This window comes from Mycteria americana, chromosome 6, assembly GCF_035582795.1.
Source record: "Mycteria americana isolate JAX WOST 10 ecotype Jacksonville Zoo and Gardens chromosome 6, USCA_MyAme_1.0, whole genome shotgun sequence".
NCBI classification, from domain to species: domain Eukaryota; kingdom Metazoa; phylum Chordata; class Aves; order Ciconiiformes; family Ciconiidae; genus Mycteria; species Mycteria americana.
This window is the reverse complement of record NC_134370.1, coordinates 32,574,724-32,597,872: the sequence shown is the minus strand read 5'-3', so window position 1 is coordinate 32,597,872 and position 23,149 is coordinate 32,574,724. Positions and strand designations below refer to the sequence as shown.

Sequence of the window (23,149 nt, the reverse complement as noted above, 5' to 3'; positions counted from 1 at the left end):
CGTGTATTACCCATATGTAATTGTTCTTCCCAATTCCAGATTAGAGATGAGAATATTAAACACTGTTTATAGTATAGAACTTGTGGGGATCTCAGCATTAGGTTTTTGCTGTGCTGATCATTCATATCTCACACACTTTCATAGACAGCTCCCTAATTATGATGGCTTCTCACATCCATTCTCCCTTTCTCCCAAACTGCTTACTCTCTTCACTGCAGACTTCTGAGAGCATTTGCCAGAGCATGATTTTTCCATATGGTAACCCATTGACCTATAATAACATCGTCTGAACATTCTGAAAAAATATCTATGCCTTAGAGCCAATGTTTCTCCCTTTGGTGACATTCACATTGTTTTATAGCCATGTGTTTAATTGGGTACTGCCTTGGGAAATTGTGTTGTGGCTTCGGCAAAAGCCACAACCTCCCTAGTAAGATCTGAAAGGCATTGCAGCAGTCCTATTTTAATGAAATTGCATTTGCAGTGTTGCAGCAAAACATCTCATGCTGGTTCCTTGAAAAGATGACAAACAAAACCAAAAGAATAGTGAGCCGATTACAAAGCTACTTCTACTTTTTTAAAGATTTAGTAGTGCCTAATCTCACCAACTCTAGAAAGACATGAAAAGCAGAACTGATGTAAACCTGTAAAAGGACTTTACATTTTGTTTACACCGTGCGGCTTACAGCTGCATCAGCTTCTGGTATGCGAGCTAGGTCATTTTGAAGTCACTTGGGTTTTTCTGTGCTACAGTGCACTGAGCAGTGCAGGCAAGCTCATAAGCGTCATATATCTCACAAACGCAAAGTAGGGCAGGAGGTCTGATATTCTGGTTAAGTCTCACAAGTTTCTGACGTAGAGTCAATGCAGTAGTTACACTGCATTGATTCCCTCCCATCAACAAATATTGCAAAATATGATGGAATTCAAGATTTAACAGAGGCACAGAATCCACCCTAGAAGCCTACATAATTTCCTGGGAAAATGATAGCACAAAAAAGGAATGATTCAGTACTGAATGGGATCTAGTTGGCTGTACCCTTGCTGTGGAATTCATGGGCTGAAGGCATAGGCTAGAAATGCCTTAGAAATATTTCACAGTTCTGTACAAAATTCCATACAGAACTTTTCAACAAGGTTTTCACCCCATTATTCAGCTGAGATGGAAGGGGATGTTATTCCCACCAGTACAAGTCTCTCTTTATGCATGTCACATATAGGATTTACCACTTAAAACTGGAAATAAGGGTTCCTTCTTGTGGCTGAGATGCGAGAAATTACCCTGTACTGCTTATTGTCAGCATCAGAATATTTATAACTCATTTCTTTTACCCTCATAAGACACTTTCAATGAAAATGCAATTTCAGGACATACAGATAACCCTTTTAACATGGTGAACGATTTATTATAGCATCATGACCTTTTGCAGTACTGCTACCGGTTTTAGAGGAAGTTTTATCTTATATTTCACTTGGATCATGACTGTACCAAGTTTTCCATGCAGAATATTTGTTGTAGTTCAGTAAAGTGTGTGGAGATATATGCATGTCACATACCTTAGTATTTTACCCCAATACATTACGGAACACTAACTACTTAAACTGCACTTTTAAGAATGAACTTTGAGGAGATTAAAAACAAAAAAATCAAAGTTGTTTTTCTGAACCAAAGAGCAGAATCACAGTCAGAGTTTTCATTTTACTGCCTCAATAACCATAAATAAAATCACTGGGCTCATGTACATCATCAGATAAAACAACAAGCAAATAATGGAAATAGAGCCTTGCTGCAGCATCAAGAGTTCCTGCCTTTGAAGAGGAGCACCTCAGAGTTTCCAGTGCTGATTTTGCTCTGTTTGATCTACCAATTATATGTTGCCAAAAAGTATTCGCTTACCCCTGACAAAACATTCTTCTGTTTGCATTATCTTTGCTGGACTGTCATAATGCCCTCTCCATTTCAGAACCTCTGAGAACACAGAAGAGAAATTCAGACCTAATTTATCTTACAGCAGTCGAGACAGGCCTACTAGTCAGAGCCGAAATAAGAGACATTGGACTGGAATAAAACCAGGACTTTATATTAAAATACTTTTTCATATATATATATATATATATGTGTGTGTGTGTGTGTGTGTGTGTGTGTGTGAGAGAGTGTGTGTGTGGACATGTACATTTTTAAGCCAACTGACTTGCATAATGCTCTTCTGTGACTTTTAGTAATTCACTGGTTATTTGTGGGCTGTGCACTCAGCCACAATCCAGCTGTGAACATCCAGGACAAACAGTGGCCACTGTCAACAATTACAGGCAAAGAAACTAAACTAACTCCACAGAACCCTGCTATTCCCTTTCTGACACAGAAGAAATATCAGGTAGTCCTTTAATGCGTGCACAGCAAGTAGCCAAGGGAACAAGAGGTTTTGCAGTCTTTGCTTGGGACAGACCTATGGTTTAAGACAAATTTAGAAAATACATTAGACATTATATTCTTCAGTAAACAACAGCTTCTATTACCACTTAGTTTCTTGTGAGTATGCCTAAATAACTATTGCTGACTGCTTTTGCTTCTTGCAGTCAGTAGAAACCCCTACTTCAAAACTTGAGAACACTAAATCCAAAATTCAAATGCTCCTGAAATCACTGCGAAAGTTATGGTGTTTGAGTTAGGAAGGAGTCCCCACACTTCAAATCTTTTTTTACCTTTTATCTGCTACACAGGTCAATGATGGCCTGAAAGTTTTTTTTAAAGAAAGGAAAACAAAAAAAACCATCCTTCCTCACCCTTGTTGTCTGCCTTCCTCCCTCAGCTGCCTATAACAGAAATATTTGGTCACAGCTCAAAACCTGGCTTCACAAAAATGGATAAGTCTCAGATTTAAAGAGAACAGCAAAAAAAAAAAAAAAAAAAAGGCTAATGAATGTACCCACTTCTTTATGGCTTAACAATTTGGACCACTTCAGATAATGTTAGATACTTGAGCGTAAAGTACTTTCTTCTTATTATAGAAGAACCTGAATGACAACACAGGCTCTAGAAATTTATGCAATGATTCAGAAAAACATTTAGAATAACACTTGGATGGCATGATAAAATTCGTCCCCCATTCAACCTTCACAATTTTGCTTAAACCTAAAGCACATACTGAAATTCAATTGATTACATTCAATTTTGATTAAAATAGGAAAAAGCACTATCCTGAGATGCTTTCTTGAAACAGTAGCAACATCTGTCTAACAATATCTAATTTTAGATATTATGTTTAAAACATCTGGCTATAATATAGAAGTGAAGAAGCAGACCTAGTGTGCCATTCATAATGCCTCATGAATTCTGCTTTGCTGGTATCACTAGGTAGAAAATTGAGACTATCCAGTAAATATTTTTTGCAGTGTTGACAGTTGCTTTTCTGTTCATTAGATATCCTGCCATTGCTTTGAAAACTCTGTTTCTGAGCAGAGGCACAAAAAAAGTCAATTCACATCATAGGAAACATTTTGCTCTCCTAGCCTGAAACTCTACAGCAAAAATTTAAAAGAAAAACTGTGTGTATTGGACAGTAGTTTAGAAAACAATGTCTAAATGGCACCACTTTTACTTTTTTTTTTTTAATTAAAAAAATAAAATAATACCTGCTCCTTAGATCTAACGATGACTAAATACTAAAAGCCATGCACCACAGAAGAGCTATACTCAGTGAACACAGAAATGACTATACTGAAAGGGAACAAGGAGCCACCTAGTTCAATACTACCTTCCTCTTTTTTTTTTTTCCTTTGTAAATAAGCAACGCTCAGCAGCTGATACTTACAGAAAGGCTCTATGGCAGAGCATGTATTGTGTGACCCTCCTATCTGTATACTCACAGTGGTTCCAGCAGCTTAAGAGAATTAACCTGAGTTAGAGTTGGCTTCCAATCCACTTTTTTAGTAGCCTACAAAAGAACTATTCTTGATAAAAAAATGATGAATTTTAAGTCCTTTATAATTTGACTTCCTTAATACTGTGTGGTAACGCGCCCTGCCATTTAACTGTGCTTTCCACAGAAAAGTACTTCCTTTTCCTCATTTTAAATATTCTCCTATTTTTGTTGGACACCCCTTAGTTCCTATGTTACAAAATGCAGGTAATTCTCATTCCCTATTCATATTTCTGTACCATCCATGATTTTATATACTGCTATTATAATACCATCATATCTTTTCATGCAGCAATCCTAATCTATTGTGTTTCTCCTCCCTTACAAGCAGCTCCACACCTTTAACCATTCTTCTTGTCCTTTTTCTAGATTTTATCAGTTTTACTATGACCTTTGTGAGACAGGATCATCAGATCTGCACACAGAATTTGAGACGCAGAAGTACACTTGAAAAATGAGGGTTTGTTCTCCATTTCCTTCCTAAGAATCCCTAAGATTTATTTGTCTTTTCTTACTGCTACCAAGCATTCAACTAGTGTTTTCCGAGAAATACCCACAATAGATGCAAGAACTCTTTCCTGAGTGGTAATAACAGTTTTAGAATTTACTACTGTGTACATGAATGCATATATATTCTGTGCAGAAAAACACACAAAGCATATTGCAGCAGGAAATGTTTCTTGACAGCCCCACAATGCTAAGAAAGCAAAATGCCCAGGAAAAAAAACCACACCACCAAACAAACAAAAACAAACCAAAAAAAAAAAAAACCAAAAAAACCACACACAAAAAAAAAAACAAACAACAAAAAAAAAACCCAAACCAAAAACCACCACAGTCTGTCATAGCAGATCAAAATAACAACTGAACTATATGCAGCTACCCATCCCTACGTCCGTTCCCCGCAAAAAGATGATTATTCATAAAAGCGCCTTCCTGCTTTTGACAGTCTAAAAACAGGAGGACACATTTGTGCATTTGGTGTTTGGTCAGCTTCCAAATAGAAGTCAAACACAGGTACGTCCTCACCAGCTAATAGGCAGGTCACTGTCAAATGCTTTTCCCACCACACAACACGTGTCTTGCAGGTGGTTGTTTGCGTAGCCAGGAATCTGTCACTGCTCTCAGACTGCTCAAACAGAAACAGCACCTCAGCTCAAAGAGGTAAATAAGTTGCTTCGTCAGCTGTTACGAAGCCTACAGGGTGTAGGGACTGCAAGACTAATTTACAGCCTGATCCAGAGTACCTCAAGATCACTGGAAGTTGCCGCATGTAGCACATGAGATTTTGAGCTCCAGACCCTTTCAGGGCATTATAAGAAACAGCCGGGTGAAGGCTGTCGTACAGACCTCTTGGCCAGCACACTGCATGTCAACATGTGGGCGTGCACACGTGCAGGCTCTGGCTGGAGGCTTCTGCATCCAGGCTGCAGAACTGTTTTTTGTTATCTTCACATGTATCTTTAACACATCCATCTAAACCCAGGAAGATAACAGTAGTGCACACGACAACAGGGAGGAACACGCCTATTAACAAACACTAGACAGATACACCAGAGGGAGCAGGCATGCATGCATTTGCTAGGAACATGGGAAGATAAAATATCTTCTGTAGAAATGCAGGACAATTAAATTCTTTCAAACTCTAGTAACTGCAAATAATTATGACTGTGTTCCTTTAAAAAAAAAATCTTTCGTGCTACATTTAAATTCATATTTTTCAGAAAACATGGTGAACATCTTTACCTGTCTCAGTGAAATCAAACAGCATATTATGAGGCACCAGAAGTTATTTCCCTGCCAGGTTTTCTATTTGTGTTTTCTGATTGTCTGGGTGTTTTTTCATTTGCACCCAATTGAGCACTGCTATATCACCAGTTCCTTTGTACTGACCTGCTCATCTGCTGCAATAACTTTTTTGTTTTCCAGTTGGTGATTCCATCTCCTAGCATCTATCATCCTGTTTTGCTACTTTATTCAATTTTACAAACTTGCCACTGCAAATTATTTGCACAAATGGAGAGTGATTTCTCTTTACATTAGCTCTTCTCTTGCTCCAGCAACGCACTCGGCAGCGCTGGGGCAAACGGTGGAAAGGAACGGCACAACCACAAACAGGAACTACCGAACTCCAGTGCTCAAGGAGAACTACGCACTGGCAAAAGTAATACTCATTTTATAAGGCACAGGAAACTGAGAAAGCTTATCTTAGCCCTAACCATCTCGGAAAAAATATTTCCTTAACTTCGTTTATAATCTGTACTTGCAGCGTAAATCCTTCATTATCCACAGTTAATTTAAAGGAGAGAAAAGAATAGTGGGACACTTCATGTTGTTTCAAATAAGTGAAAAATTACACTGCAGCAGCAAACAACTACAGAGCCTGTTTTTAACATCAGGAAGATGCACGATCCTAGCAGGATCTAAAGAATGGGCTATATGTAATCTTGTCTTCAATTGCTGCTCATCAATTGAAGCATTCCTATTAAATGGCCTTTATATACTATCTAATTCAAAAAATGCCAAGAAGTTAATTTAATCCTCAAAGTGTATTCTATCAGAAGCAGAATATCTTGTGCTGTAAACAGATAATGGAAAAATTTAGATTCAAAGACATAAAATTTCAGGGTTTTTTCCATAACATTAACTTCTTACACTTCTGTACATCTGTTTTGTACATCTTACACACTTTCCAAGCAGTACAAAAATTCATACTCTAACAACCACAACTGGAGGCCTGGGAGATACTTATTATCTCCAGCCAACCTTTTAACCTTAACCACATATCGCCATTGTTTTGAGGAGTTTAAAATACTTCAATTTCTGAAATACCTCTTCATTTGTTTCAGAAGCCTGAATTGCTGCACATTCGAAGTTCAGGAAAGTCAAATTGTCTCTCTGAGCAATGTGATCTGTATGTATGTTTGTTTTTCCTTATTGAAATAGCATCTCAAGAGCGCTCAGTTCAACTCATGTGTTACATCAAGGGTCAGCCTGATTCATATCACAAACTGATGATATCCCTGTACTTACTTCAACGCTACTTCAAAAAGGAAAAGATGGCAAGCAGTAAGAAAACAGCTTTTGTCTTTCAGGACTTTCATTTGTCAGTGACATCTTATCAACAACAGGCTGAAAAGTTAGTCAGGCTTTATAGCTCTACTGCCCACCGGTGATACTTGCCTACAGGGTTACACATGCAACTGTATGAAAAAGCACTACCTGGAGGAGCGGGAGGTAGATAGAGACAGGCTGAACCACGGCTCCTATCCAGGGAGGGATGAAGACTGTGTAAGTGATGCCCAAAGGGCACCGGGGTTCACGCAGGTTCCAGATGCTGTGCAATAAACCGCAGTCATTCACAGCTGCGTTGTGCCTTATTCAAGAAAACTGACACAGTCACATTGCTAACTAACTGCATGTGTGTCTTTGGACACTTGTAGTAATCTGTCTCATATCAATATTTAGAAGGTTTGTTCATAAAATCATTCATTTTTAAGTCTTGATCATGTTAAACCTAGTCAGTGGTTTTCCATCTTTGCAAGAAGATGTTCCAGTGGATGGATGGGACACTGGAAGTTTCACAAACAGCAGCACAGCAAACTTCACTGGCTCATTTCGCCACCTTTTCTGAAAGGCTGAGCAGCCATCCAGGGCCCCCCAAGAGCCTGCGGATGGTTGACTAAAAATTAGTGGTGCAAGTTTTTTTACTAGTTCAGGGAAATGATATGGAAGTGACAGCAGCCCTTATAAGATGAATGCACTTTGTAGGCCACTTATAAGTGGCCTACAAAGAACAACAATAGAAAAAGATTACATTAGAATGAAATTACAAGAAACACTTTGAAAAACTAAGATTAAACTAAGCTGGCTTGGAGATCTTTCATTTCCATATTCAAAAGTTTGTAATATTTGGACTAAGTCTTGCATTAATAATATTTTAACTTTTTTTAAATGGGCTTTTTATGATTATGCATCATGAGCAGTATTTAATAACACTTATAAATTATATATTTAAAATTACTGCTTTAAAATATTTGTTATAAAGTTGGGGGCATGGGTTGTTGCTTCCCCCCCCCCCCCCCCCCATAAAAGTCATTATCCTTTTGCTACTGGGCCCATCAGTATATTTTAAACCAAAAAAGTAAAATGAGGTTGTAATAAACCTTGTGGAATCACTGCTTCTTGATTCTGAGTAATTTCAGTTGCAGCACTCCATTGCCTATAGCAGAGCAGAAATCATCTAGTTATCAAAGCAAAAGCAGCAAAACCCATAAATGCATAGTGGTGCAAATAAAAATTTAGAGCAACGTTTCCAGAACTGAACCTCTTTCAGAAACTTGTAGCTTTAGGAGTGCAATTAGAGCCATCATAAAAAGCAGCTGATATTCAGGCAGGAGGTCATCTGCACATTTTTTAAATGAGATTTTTCCACTCAAAGTCTGGAAGTGACAGTATTAAGGGCAGGTGAACTAAAAGCCTCTGGAGAAACTCCTAGCTCACTGCAGCTTGTAGACATCCCCAGAGGAACACTCTAGGCAGAGATGGTTACCCTGGACCACCACATACAACCCAAGGGCTAGACAGGGCTGTTTATCAGTGCAGAGGCGGCATAATCACATCCCCGGTTCCTGCGGTCTCCACAGTGACAGCACATTTCTGTGTTGGTTGGAACGGAGGTGGGCACAAAGATGCAACTTTTGGCCATGATAACAGTCAAAAATTCAAGCAGATCTCTGGAAAGGGCACATGCCATTGTTCTCAGTCTTTAAAATATCAAATACCTGACCAAAAAATTTAAAAGTTACACTTGGGGGCGGGGGGGCACAAATCTCTGCCTGTTATATGCAGGTGGTCAGAAGAGATGGCTAGCAAGACTTTGATGATATTATAACAAGGAGATCGTGATATTCCCTTCCAGGTTCCACAATAGGAGCCTTGAACTCAGTAATATTTATATATCCCAAAAAAAGCTACATTAAATTTACCACCATGTCAATATGCAGCTGTCACTGATCACTTGGTAAAATCTAATAGAGACAATAACAACATAAACACAATAATAATAATAATAATACTTCCCCCTTTAAAAACTTGACATCTTCCTTTCACTAGCTAGAAAAGACTACAATAAATACAAAGATTCATATGTTTTAAGGTCAGAAGGTTATCATTATAGACATCTAGTTTGAGCTGCTGCATTACATTGCCATGAAATGTTATCAAATGACTCTCACATCAAGTCTAGAAGTTCTAGGATTCACCACATGCTCAGCTTCGCTGATCCAACATTTTATCACTCTTACTATTTCAGAAAGTTTCTTTTGTTCTGGCCTCAATTTTTCCTAACTTCAGGTTCTCCATTTTGTAAAGGCTTTTTCTACAAGAGTATGGAGCTCCTTACTACCAGAAGTATCGTCCCAAAGTCATTACAGAAAGGTTGTCAAACTTTTCTTTTCTGAACTAAGTGAACGTTTTCTAATTTCTTAGAACAAGAGAAACAGATGTCAAATCAGCCTTGTAGTTCTTTACTGAACATAGCGACTTGCCCATATCCTTTATAAAGCCCACACAACTGAGCCACACTGTATTTTAAGACTGTTTACAGTAACACAGTGGTACTACTGCTGTTACTCAATATTCTGCTCTCATAGCTGCTACAAATCTCTAAGAGCTTATATTTAGGAGTCACGGAAGGTAATGACCCATATTGTTTACTAAATCACAACTCCTCAAAAATACATTCCTATGTTATGCAAGTACGCTACACGTCCTACATTCCCAGAACCATGAGCTCACATCACTGAATATGATGGCAGAACAGAAATGCTCTTCGCAACACCAGTAAGGTATAGCTAAATATCAGCCCAAGTTCCAAATCTTTAGTTAGTATATTTGTAGAAATTTCCCACGTAATTTACCTGAAAATAACTTCTCCGCAGACGTTGAAATTTCACGTGTAATGTAGAATGCTAATAGTCAATAATAAGAAATAGATAGATAAAAGTTAACTAATTCTTTGTAAAGGTTAAAGTTAATAAGTTTCTTTTATCAAATACTAGTTATTCTTTTAATCTTGTTGAGGTCATCCATACCAAGCTATGGAGAACTTGTTACTAGGCACACAAGTAACTCACTGATATCCAAGATGCCACTCCATTTAGGTGAGCAGAGAACATAAGACTATAGCAAACTCACATTTTTAACCAATCTGTTATCATATCATTTCATTTCTTAATGATTCCTACTATTCTTTACTGATATATTAAAAATTATTCATGTTCAATGAAGCTGCAGTTGGTCGGTACCCTCCCAAGATAAAAATCCTGAGCAGGGTGTTATGTACAGGTAGGCATCTGAATTACTGAAAACATAAGTCACTATTTTCCCACTCTACATCTGGATTTATGTATATCCAGACTTCGAATACTGATTAGCTTCATCTTTCGTTAACACCAGCATCCATCAGTCAGAGGGAAACTATGTAAGCAAGAGAAATGCCAAACTCACTTTGTCCATAGTTCAGAATGGATGTGTATAGAAATTCTAATCTATAGGATGATCAAAGACGTCCAAAACCTCAGAGGTAAGGTTGCATGTTCCTAGAATCTATGGTCACAACTCAGCAGGTCTGCATATACTAATTAGGATACAACACAGGAAAAGGTCAACTTCATAAAATACAAAGAGAATTAATACACAGTGACCTTGCCATTTTCTTTGATTTGATTAAGCGTACACTTCCAGAGGAAGACTTCATGTACTGCATTTTATTCATATCCACTTTGTCAAGTATCTCTTGTAGAAAAAGTGTTAATCCCAAGATGCATTTATGGAGACGGAAAACTTAAAAATTTAGTTGTATGTTAAAGAAGGCATAGGTGGCTTTTTTCCTGTTGTTTTTGTTATTTTATTGCTTCTGTTTCCTACTGACTGTGTATTTATCAGTGTTGTTCAACCATAATATAAAAAAAAGATTCCAAGCGAACATTAGTCCTTGCACTTGTATTCCTCATACCTAGCTATACAGCAGCCTACTATGTCTGTGCTGGCTGAAACTTCTCTGCATAGTTTGTGCTCCTTGGTGCCCTGGGGCCAGGCTGGCAAACTTGCTCATCTGCCCTTGGCAGCAGCACTCCGGGGTCCCAAACACAGAGCCCTGGGAATTTTCTGTGGCATCCACTGCCATTTCAGCTCCACAACACAATTCTCTCAGACAACAAGCAAGCCTTCCCCAAACTCTTTTGGAGATGAGACATTTCACCACTGGCCAATGCCAGAGCCAGGTAGTAGTTTAGGTGTGGGCCACCACAGAGTCCTTGTATTGAAAAGAAAGCTCTCTTTATTAAATAGGAACCATCAAAACACATATTAACAATGAGATTAGAAAGCTGAATCCATTCCTCCCTCCCTTTGGGTGTGTTGAGGGGTTTTTTTTTTGTTGGTGAGGGTTTTTTTCGTTTGGGTTTAATAACAGTTTCCATATTTCTTTTTTCACTGATAGGCTTCATAGTGACAATCTGTTTTAGGGGATTTTAAAAAAATAAGTTTTACAAATAGCATTTTAGTCTTTGAAGTCACACTTCCATGTATAGGGCTCTTCCAAACAGTAGTCTAAGTGATAAATCTTGTAAGAGCTCTTGGACAAACTCTTTGGAGAGTATAACTACACCTCTCCTAGGCAGTGTATTTCAGCGGTGCTGACTACCACTTTCTTCACGCATGGGAGTACAATTGAGAATGGGAGCATTTTCCTGGAAAAGATCTGCACTCCTAACAATTGTAGTACTGAAACGCGTAACATTCAAGCGCAGCCTCTCTCATACACAACTATCAGCAACTACTGAGCTCATTAATAACAGAAGAGAAAATAGAAAAAGGTGTTTTTGAAGAGAGTCCTCTTCTATTTTCTCAAGAAAAATGTCAAGATGCTCCTGATATTTCTTGAAGAAAATTGTTGTAGATGTGTATATACATATATATTTTATCAGTAGTACCACAAGGTAGCACCAGCAGTACCATTAAGGAGGTAATTACTTACTTATGTTAAAGCTTTTTTTAAAGGGGTTTTTTTTGTGGGGTTTGTTTTGCGATCAGTGGTTTTTTTGGTTTTTTGTTTGTTTTTTTAAGCATTTCACTACCTGAATAGCATGTGACATGCAATGAAACGGCCATGAATGCAACAAAAGCCAAACACACAGCAAGAATTCACCTCCTAAATAAGAGGCTTACTTTCAGAACCAGCCACAAGGGGAATGTATACTTAAGCTTCCAGGTAGCCATCAATTTCTGCATTTAGCAATTCAATATGTGCAACGAGTACACAGTTCAAGCACTGGTTGGGTCAGGAGAAGGTTGTTTTGGTTTGGTCTTTTATTTGGGCTTTTGAAGCAGGGGGGTTGTGTGTGTGTTTTTAGGGTTTTGGTGCGGGGTTGGGGTTTTTTTTAAGAGAATTGACTGTCTTTGTGCCTAACATACAGAAGGCCCAAAGAAAAGCTTTTTCGGTTTTCAATTAGAGTTAATTAGAAGAGGAAAAAAAAAAAAAAAAGCTGTTTCCTATGTTTTACTGTGAGCTGCTTCTGAATTTTCTGTTATGCATTATTCTTCCCTTCAGCCATGATTTAGATTATGCTTTTCAACATCCACCTTCTCTTCCTATTTTCCATCCCTATTTCTAATAACTCTCAATGTTCTTTTGCATTATTTAACTATTTTCTTCTGTGTTGGAGCTATCACGGTTCAGTACCTCCACAAAATTTGGTTTATATTCTTCATCTTCTGTGCTATTAACAAAGATATTAAACATTAGAACACATATAATATTATTCCCTGGTTAGGCTTTTCCCAAAGCTCCAGCCTCATCCATTTAGCATTATTCTTTGTTTACAGTTGCCCTGCCAACTCTTAGATCATACGGTAGCATCTCCATCACAGTCAATTTGAATCAATTTTTCAAGTAAGATTTCATGAAACAGAGTATCAAATGCTTTACTTAAGTCCAAATATATTACATTTACTGCATTCCCTTCGTTCACCAGATTTGTAATTCTATCAGAAAGGTAATCAAGTTTGATATGCCTTTCACGCCATACTTTTAACTTTCACGTTTTCTAACTAAAACATATTCATCACACCGTACTTGCAAAATGCAGAACCACTGTACATGCAAAGCTGAAAAGAAACAGTTTTGTGGTCCCAGAGGTGGAACTAACTTTACTGTGTGAGCACAGGCTGAACTCATTTAAATCTCATCTCCCACATAAGATAACTGACCTCTCATTGTGATTCAGCATACACACAAATAAATCTAGGGTGATTAAGCTGCCTTTGATACAATTTGTACAATTCTATATAGCTCCAAAATCCAAATCACAGAGCTGTATGCAATCAACTTCAATTAATTCTAGGCAACAAATGTGTCCTTTAATGAACAAACACACACCAGCTACGTTTTTTTCCTCCCAAAGCCAGACATCATGGCTGCTTCTGAGGTCAAGCTGTGAAAACAGTGGAAGCAAGACACAAATTATGGATGGCTGTTCTTCTGCTGGCCTCTCTCATTCTTGGCTCTGAAATGCATGTTATGATGGCTAGAGAATCACCCTCACTCAGCTTGCACCTGGAGGCTTCTTCTTCGATTCAAATATAGAGATATACATGTTTACTTTTCAGCATGTATTTTGCACTGTGAAAGCAGCAGGCTACAACCACTGGACAAAGGCACAGACTGGCTGCTGCTGTGCAGGACTTTCATCAATACATCCTCCACTCCCCTTCTCAATTACACCAGTATAGACCATCTTATTTTAAAAGAATAAAGAGTAGTTGCACAAAGAATACAAGCCAAAGCTAATTGCTTCCTGAAAGCAACTAACTTTCTACATGAGCAAACCAAATTGGGCTTCAAGTCCCGCTAACTGTGAGGCAGACCCCCAGGTGGGGTGGATGGGTACAGATTACTGGGTACAGATTACTAGCTCTTCATGCTATGCTTTTTAATAAAAATAAAAAAGCAAAATGATCCATGAGGATACAGTTCCCTCTGTTTCTCTAGAGCACTCTGGGTTCTCTATCCCACTCTGCTCTAGCTGTTTTCCTTGTGATCTCTATAATTCAGGTGTCCTTAGTGAGAGAATCGCCTCAGACCCACCAGTGGGACACATCTCCCTTGTGAAAATCGCAAGTTCATGCTAAGACATGTCAAGTACATTGTGATGTGTCAGTTGCTCCCTGCAGCGGAATTAGAATTACAAAAAAAACCAAAACCAAAAAAAACCCAAAAAAACCCCACCCACAACACTAACATGCTCACTGGCCTTTAATTTAATGTAGATTCCTCCTAAACCATGGACAGTGAGCCTTGTTCAACCACAACACAACCAGACCAAGATAACCACCTACTATAGCATTTTGTTTTGCTTTTACTGCTCTGCATCCTTCGGTGACAATTTCTCCTGCCACGCTGCTAGGTGGGAGTCATTTGCCATCTCTGAAGAGCCGCTACACCACCAACACAGAAAGAGGCAAGCCACTCTTTGCAGCACACTTGGCTGAGTGGCTGGGACAGAGCCCGGTGCAGTAATGCTCTCGTGCGGCAAGTGCTGCCGCTCTTCCTCGCTCTGATTATGGCTTCCTAGACAGCACATTCCATTCAGCGCAAGCGTTCATGCAATCAGATACTATTCCACTTGAGCACAGGTGACAGGCTCCAAATCATGATGACAGGCTTCCTTAGCCCTCGCAGTGACAGGCTAAATTTGACATCACTGCTAGTGATTTTCTTTGACAGTGCCACAGTACACGTTACCCTCTGTGCTGCTCACACACCAGGGTGCAGTGCAAGGTAGCTTGTTCCTGGCATTCGAAAGGGGCTTTAATTGACTACTCCAAAACAAACATCCAAAAACACTTTTCAAATGAGAAACACTCTGATCTGTCTCAAGGATATACTTCCATTTCTTCTGCTTTTAAAACACTCACTGACCATACCTTTAAGTTGGCAAAGTACAAAAGATTAAGAAAGAAAACAACAAAACGTATTTTGTATACTTGGCATTGGTATCAGGGTTGAGTAGAGAGGCAAATCTAGGAGCAGAACAATCTTTGTAAATGTACTGCCAGTCATGGAAAAAAACATTTACAAATGATGCACTGGCTGTATTCACCAGGACTAGTAATATTACAATTAAGGGACTTATAATGAGTATAGTTGAAATCATGATGAGAATCCCTATTAAATGTAAACTCAAAACAACTATTATTTTAAAAGGCTTTAGCTCTCTACTAAGAAAAAAAATCTATTTTTTTTAATTCTCCTTTTTTGAGATACCTCCTTTAATCCTCAAATCACTAGAAAATGAGCTACAGAAAAATGTTTAAGGTTTTATTTTATGTCTCTTGCTCAGAAAAAACAGACAAGATGTAGCAAACATGATCAGCATAGAAATAAAGCATCCTGCCAAAATCAGACTAGTCAGTAAATACAGATACTCTTTGTTTAGACATTTATTTTATGTATACAGAAGGTGAAAGTTAGCTATGCCACAATGTCAGGTATAATCTGGTTCAATGCTCCATAAATACTCTTGCATTATCTGCCAATGCCCCTGAAAGTCCTTAGCTATCCAGCCCTTGTTCCTGGGAACTGCTTCCCAGTCCCTACTGCTACAACATCAAGCCATTTTAGTACCAGATATTTGAATTCTAATGAAATTTCACTTATAGTCAGTTACTCGTACAGATTATTATAACACTATCACTCACCACACTAACCTAGACTTCAAAGGAGTAAATTCTAGGGAGTAAATCCTATTCCAAATGCCATAGATGGCACTGAAATTACTGACCTTCTAAAGGAGAAAAAAAACGATCCACACAACCACAACCCCCAGTTTCATCGGTACCAAAGTCTCGGAAGAAAGACTGCAAGAAAATTCTCCCCTCCGATAGATAGCAGCTCCTCAGATTAATAGGGCACAGTAGCTACCGAGCCATCACCACTGTTCCCCCGTCCCTTCTTAGGGGTCTCTATCTATTCATTGTGTCGCAAACAATGTCACTCGGATATTTTCTTTTGTCAGCTCGGCTCCAATTTCAGCGTCAGGGGTAACACCAAAGCATCACTTCTGAATTTAACACTTCTCATGATCTTACCTGTTCCACTCTGTAATACCACTTTATAGTACAATGTTTGTATTATGCATATGGCATCCGGGGTGATGGAGCTAACAGAAAGCCATTATCCACAGGAATAACTTAAAAGTTTACTGTGCCGACGCAAACAAATTCCCCAAGCACAGATAAACCATGCAACAACATCTAATTCTGTGCATGGGAATTGAAGTAGTGATATAAACATAGAGAGAAAGAGGAAACAAAATACATACAATGCTGATAGATGGTAAAAAGCAGAAGCACATCCCAACCAAAACACAAAAAGAGAATGAGGGCATCACTGTGCTAGGGCTCAGTGGATGGGTTTGTGTTCCTTCAGTGCATATTCTCCCACAAACACATGCTCATGTGCCTGATATGCAATGCCACCATTATCATCGCAAGCACAGCCAAAAATATCCCAAGAAATAATTACCTGCAGATGACAAAAGAAATGAGAGGTGTCTAGCATAAGGTGGACAGAGACAAATGCAAGGTTTGGGAACTGTTTCAATTAGGGTTTTTTTTTTGTTGTTTAATTTTGTTTTAAGCAATGTTCCACATGGGGTAACCTCATCACATTGCTGCCCAACACTGAAATGACACATGGCCACGCAGTTATGCCTTGTGATAATTTGGCAGTTTCCAACCCTTGTTTCTAATCTGGGAAAAAATGCAAACCATTTCCCTAAGTAGTAGCAGCACTTGGGACCCTAAATAACACCAAATTGTTTTTCTGCCTTTCTTTTCTGTCTCTCTAGATGTAATTTGCAGCGTGTCTGTCATTAGTTTCCACCTTGTGGGAAGTGTTCTTGTTTTCATTTCTCCCACTGAACAAGTCAGCAGAGGGTGACTGCTGATGTTTAATTATTGTAGCTCTACGATCAGTTCTAAATGCACTCATCTTAGGATGCATCTTCTTATTTCCTACCATACTTGTTTTCTGTTATCCTGTTAAATTAAGGACAATGGGGATTGAGTTCAAGACAATTATAAGAGTGGCCTAATGAGTGGATTCTCTTTCCTCTTCCAGTAAAGGATATTCCTCCCCCAGTAGAACAACAACAACAACAAAATCACTATTTCTTACATAGACACTGTCTTTACTTCTACGGGAAGGATGAAATGGCTGCTGTTAAGCCTCATTTTCACCTATATGCTTTTTTCCTTTAGATAATACTGTTTTTCCTGGTACTGCACTGATACGTTTACCCTAAAGTCAGTAGAAGTCCCATTTACTTCATAAATGTCCCACTCTTTTTCTATTGTATCCTTTCATCCTTTGCTTCTAAAAGGAGTACTTTTAAGATCACCACCTTGTCATCTGGACATATTTATTGGTCCTTGCAAATTCATGTTACACACTGCAGTTTTTCCTCTTTCTCCAAATGCCAGGCTGACACTTGACCTGACTTTCAGCTCTAAATGCCTTTCTGCTTCAAGTTTTCTTTAAGTGTTTACAATTTTCTATTCTATGCCTGGGATGAGCGCACTGCCCATCCTCCATTCTGGACTGGACAGCTGCTTCTGGTTGGCTAAATTTTAACACATCAGCAGACATTAATTCTGGGTTTTCCACAAACCCAGTACTATAATGCTGCACATTTAAACCACAACCCGGTTTCTTCTTGAGGATGCACTGTTAAATAATCTCAGAACTCAAATTTTTAGACCAGTTTTTCCCTTTAATTCTTATGTCCTCCTTTCCAGATTTTTGTAATAAGTTTTGCTCTTTAGCTTTCTTTGCCTCAGTTAACCTAAAACTACTAAAAACATGGAGAGTTTCAAAGCCTGTTCCTACTCTCTCATTAAAGCCATTCTTCTACCATCTTGCTGCGCAAGCCACCTGTTGCTTCAAGTGAAAAATAAAGTGCCTTCTAAATCTCCTTCAGTTGTTTTATACATTTCCAAAGAGGTTCAATTCCAGTGAGATATTTCCTCTCTTCCCTCCCCACAATTTGCTTACCTTGTGGCTGCAGTCATCACTCAGACCCATGAATCGGAAAGAGATCTCTTTAGCCTTGCATCAGAGTTTCTAACTGATCGGTATAACCAGCATCAGCCTCTGCACAGGGGGATCCACATCAGCTGCCTCTTGCCAAGCAGTTTTGAAAGGTTCAGCACTCAACACAGGACAAGCTGAATATGGCTTGAGTCAGAACTATCACCAGCTACAGTGAGAAATTGAGAGCATACCCAAAACAAACCGTTGTCTAGCTAGCTTATAGGCAAAAGCTGTATTTTTGAAACATAAACAAAGGAAAAACAAGGCTTATCCATTGAAGGACTTGCATTTCTTGCAGAGATACAGCACAGGTAATTAAAAAGACAGACAACGGGATGCTGATCAATGCTATGGCCCCCAGCAGCGCAGTAGCAAAGTACAAGCCTCCATCATCTCGGTCTTAATCAGAGTTTGGTACAAGTTAGACTGAACCAGCTGACACCTCTTCACTGGCACATGGCCACTTCTGTGAATGGAGCTGTTGATCTCATTACAGTGTCTGGTAAATTATAGCAGACACATCACTAGTTATCAGCACTACTGTGGCACTTTGAAAGGACATTAAAGGTTGGAAAGCTCTGGCCTCCAAGCAGCCCTTTCTCCCACAGAAGAGTTCCCATCACATCAAAGTTGGTAAGTACTGCTAGATGCGGTAATAGTGACACAGACACTGACAGATTCAATTCTGTTTTGATGGCAATCCAAAATGTCTATTAGGAAATTAATTCATGCTAAAGAAATAAATCTACTCTCTTTAAGAGGTCACTTTATAATTAATTATACTCCAGCTTCTAAAATATTTTGCAGAGTGCATTTCTCTCTAATATAATTATCTCACAAACTGCATTTTGTGGCAAATCTGAATTGAGAAGCCTAGTCTGGAATGCCAACAGTGAGACTACTTTAATATGAAGCTTCAGTAGGTGTTTATAACAAGTATTGGCAAAAGCAGGTAATAAAATAGTGCACAGCCTTGAGACAAAAATTAATGAGACAATAAACAGTAAGAAATTAAGAAGCTGGCATGTATTCTGTTCCAGAAGCAGAAATGAAACAATCAGTTGTCTCTTAATGTTTGCTTTCATACTGACTAATGTTACAGACCTTGTTCAGATGTCTGAATTACCACACCTAATTTCCCATAGCAGAGCTCTTCAGTTGCCATCCCATGGGCCTTTCCAGGCACAGCCCAATGGCACCATGTTCTTGACATGGGCAGCTCCCTGCACCTGGCACAGCCCCTCGTGCCTCCAACACCCTCCCAACAACTCTAAGTGACACACTCACCACCGCCGCTTTCCCCCAGCACAGTGGAAGGCATTGCTCAGCTACGTGGAGAGCATTTCCCTTTGCAGAGGGCTGTGTGTACAGCTAACGAAGAGATTTATCCACATCTAAGCCTTGCTCAGGACTGGGCACACACATGGGAGACTAGTACCAGCATACCTGGTAAGGTAGCTAGAAACCAAGCACCAGATCCTTCCACTGCACACTGGGCAATCCTTCCCACCAAAAACTTTCCCACTCATCTTCCCATCCCACCCCACTCCTCTTCTCCGTCATCCTCTCCCGTCTTCACCTCTGCAACCTGGGTTTTTGGTCATCTTTTTTTTTACCCACTCTATCATTCGATATTTGCTCCTTAACTCATTCAAGTTGGCCAGATCCTCACTTTTTTCCTCTCCTCAAAAAGGTGTTTCTGTTCCACCTTCACATGGAGGAATCTGAAATTTTGCTTCTTTCTCAGAGAGACACAGCTCAAACAATTAGCAATCACCCAAGACTTCAATAAGAGTTCGAGTCAAACCTTTGAGAGATTCAAGACAAATAGTGTTCCAATGGAATTCCAGTCCTCCTCCACCTTATGTTAAAAGATCCTCCCCTGTTTGGCAGTTACAAGCAAATTGGAAATAATGAGACTGAAAATACATTTTTCATTCTATAGGAAATCCTGACATTTCAGATCGTTTTTTTCTATATCAGAACAAAAGGCTAAAACTCTGAGGCTGCTAAGTCATATTCATTTCACAGCATTACACAATGGTAGTGTAAAATAGTAAATCAAAATCTCAAACATGAAATATTAGCTAAATTAGTTTCAGAAAACCACATATTGTAATAAAAATAAACAAAACAGTGTAACATTAATCAAAAGAATTAGCTATTATCCCAACAAAAATGAAAACATTTTTTCATAAGAATACAAACATTCCCACAATGGATTTTTACCAAAACTACATTTATCTTCTACCTCTGTTTTGCAGGCAGAAAGGCACTATACAGTTTTGAAAAGCTTCAAGCTACTATTGAGACTTCAGGGTAGTCTAATCCACCCATAACATTACAGTCACTACACATTTAAGATTAGCGTCCTTCACCTTGGCCAAATTCAACCTTATCACGATAGCATGATACCCACCCCTAAGCTAACAGAGCCTTGCACATACAAACACTGATTTTTTTTTTTTTTCTGGTGCTTGTGTCTTAATCCTCCCCATTTAGAGGACTAAGCATGATATTTACAAATATTCCGTAGCAAGAAGTTTTAATCCACAACGTCCCACCCACACCCTGTATTTCCTGGCTGCTGATTTGAACAACAAGGTATGCTTGAAATTTGTGGGCACAACTTTCTCCATGACTGAAACCAAAGTAAAATGCTTCTCAATAGGCATTTATTTTATGTGAAAACTAACTCAATTTTATTACTTCATTGCAGAATTCAACTTTTATACTACTTCCTGACTATAGCAAACTGGGCATTTCTGAGAAAAGCCTCAAGGCAAAAAAGCATTTTAGGCTCCCTTTGGAGATTCTATTCACTCATGACCATATCAACCATATTTGAGTCAGAGATCCATCAGAATTAAGTCCCCTACTTCAAATGACCAAGAGGCCAGGTAATGGCTTCCTACCAGTTCCCCAAACACTCTCAGGCATGCAGGTGCTCTCTCCATGTACTCCAATGGTGTTCCTTTACACGGAGGAGTCTACAGTTTGGGCAATAAATGACCCTTGAGCTAGAATCAGAAAAAGCTATCAGGTAACATAAGTTGCTTCATGACTCACTGAAGCCTTCTGGCTTCCTTCACACAGACTGAAGCATAACAGACCACAGAGAAAATAACCAAACTCAATCTCTAAGCTCTATACTCCGATAAAAACAAAATAGCCATGTGGACTTCCAGTTAAGGAGAGAAGCCTAAAAGATTTTCAGAGCTTGTCTGTCTCATGGTATTTTAATTAGATTGCTCTGGACCTCAAGTCATGCAGCAAGTCTCTGGAGCAAGCTGGTATACAGTTTTGACCTTTTTAGGTACTATCAATAGAATTCAATGTCTCTTGCAGATGTGAATGAGTTGCTAGCCAGAATACAGATTTAATAAAAGATTTAAAGAAAAAGCTTCATAAGTTATTTGCTATGATTATGAAAAGTTTGTTAGTGAAGGTAGTAGCAATATAAACAAGAACATCTCGGTAGTGGCCAACCCAGAAGACACACAAACACCATTTTTTTAATACGATAATTAATACATAGTGCTGTCTGTTTAGTATTAATTCACACTGAACTACTGTCACCTAAATGGTGCAATAAAGCAGCAAGCATATATCCTATGACCACATACACCGATCTTTGGGATGCCCAGCTGTCCTTTGCCAGCTCAAAGCTCTGATTCCATCAGTCTGGCTTATGGCAGTAATGCTTCTTCAATGGAGATACACAATACGTATGAGGGCAGTTCATGTCTACAGAATCAGACCCCAGAATTATTTTTGTGAGAAGTATTTGACACATACTTACCTAACCATATAAATAAAAATGGCACCCAGATTTTAAATGATGAACCAGAAGTACAGGACTACAGTAGTTAAAAAAGGCAATTTAGAACAACAGATATTATTATAGAAATTCCACTGATTTTGAAAAAAAAAAAAGCTGCAGTACAGAATCTATGGTTTCAAAATGTAATTTCAGAAAAATACTGACTACAATCTGAATCTAATTTTATTTTCTATATTCAAATTTGGTTGAATACATACTATGAGTATTGTCTATTAAAAAGCCCATACAACAATTTTCTAAATATCTCATTTGCAATTCTGCTCTATCATTGAAAATTTCTAGCACTGCAGCTGCAAAGGCTGCTAAATCTGCCTGGTTTTCTGACCATTTGCAGTTACACACAAAAATATTTGAGCTGCTGAATTCCTTCAGTCACATTTCTGTTAGATTACAGACACTTCAGCTCAGTCCCCCACCCCCTTTTCTCCTTGTTGGGGCTTTAGCTTATGTAACAGGCTGTGATACAACATAGAAATATGTACTATAACCAGATGCAACACAAAAAATAAGGTCTTATCCTAGGTATACAGCACTGGAAAGGATATTCTCTGGATGCTGTTTGTTCTGTCGTCATGTGTCCATAGATTACACTACATGTTTAATAAAAATACAAAGAAATTTTTTTAAAAGATGCTTCACTAACACAACTATAATCTCTTCTGCTCTGCTTCTTTAATCCCCGAAGATCTTTTTAATAAGCCTCTCCCACAGAAACCGATTAAAATCCACATCTTTCATATCTTTTGATTACAAGAATAGCACAAAGAGTAGTTCATATAAAGTGTTAGTAATGATGCCAAAACTGCATTTTAACAGACTGTTTCCTTTGATTTATTTATTTCTGGATGTCCATGAACGAGCATAGTAGGCCATTACATTACAGTATTTCAGCATCAACAGGAAATCACAGTCCAGTATACAATCTACTGCAGGACAATTCTAGTATAGGAACGAAACAAGAAATCAGCTACATCGGTGTTGTTAATTACAAAGGAAATTACCTTGGTACAAGCTGAAATTCACTTAGAAGCATGAATATTTACTACTTATGATAGGTAAGACCATAACTCCCCTCGTTTCAGGCCCTAGGTCAAAAAATAAACAATTCAAATTTAAACTTAATATGAATCAGCTCTATTTAGGAGTAGAATAAACTTCTCTATGATGGGACCTCTCCGCTTTCTGTTAAAGCATCTATTAAACACTATTGTGGCTCTTTTCTATGAC

General features: G+C 38.5%; 1 protein-coding gene across 7 annotated transcripts in view; it reads right to left on the bottom strand.

The window, feature by feature from the left end:
* The window catches only part of GRID1 (glutamate ionotropic receptor delta type subunit 1), a 563,457-nt gene that overhangs the window by 347,632 nt on the left and 192,676 nt on the right, over positions 1–23,149 (bottom strand). The window lies entirely within an intron of this gene.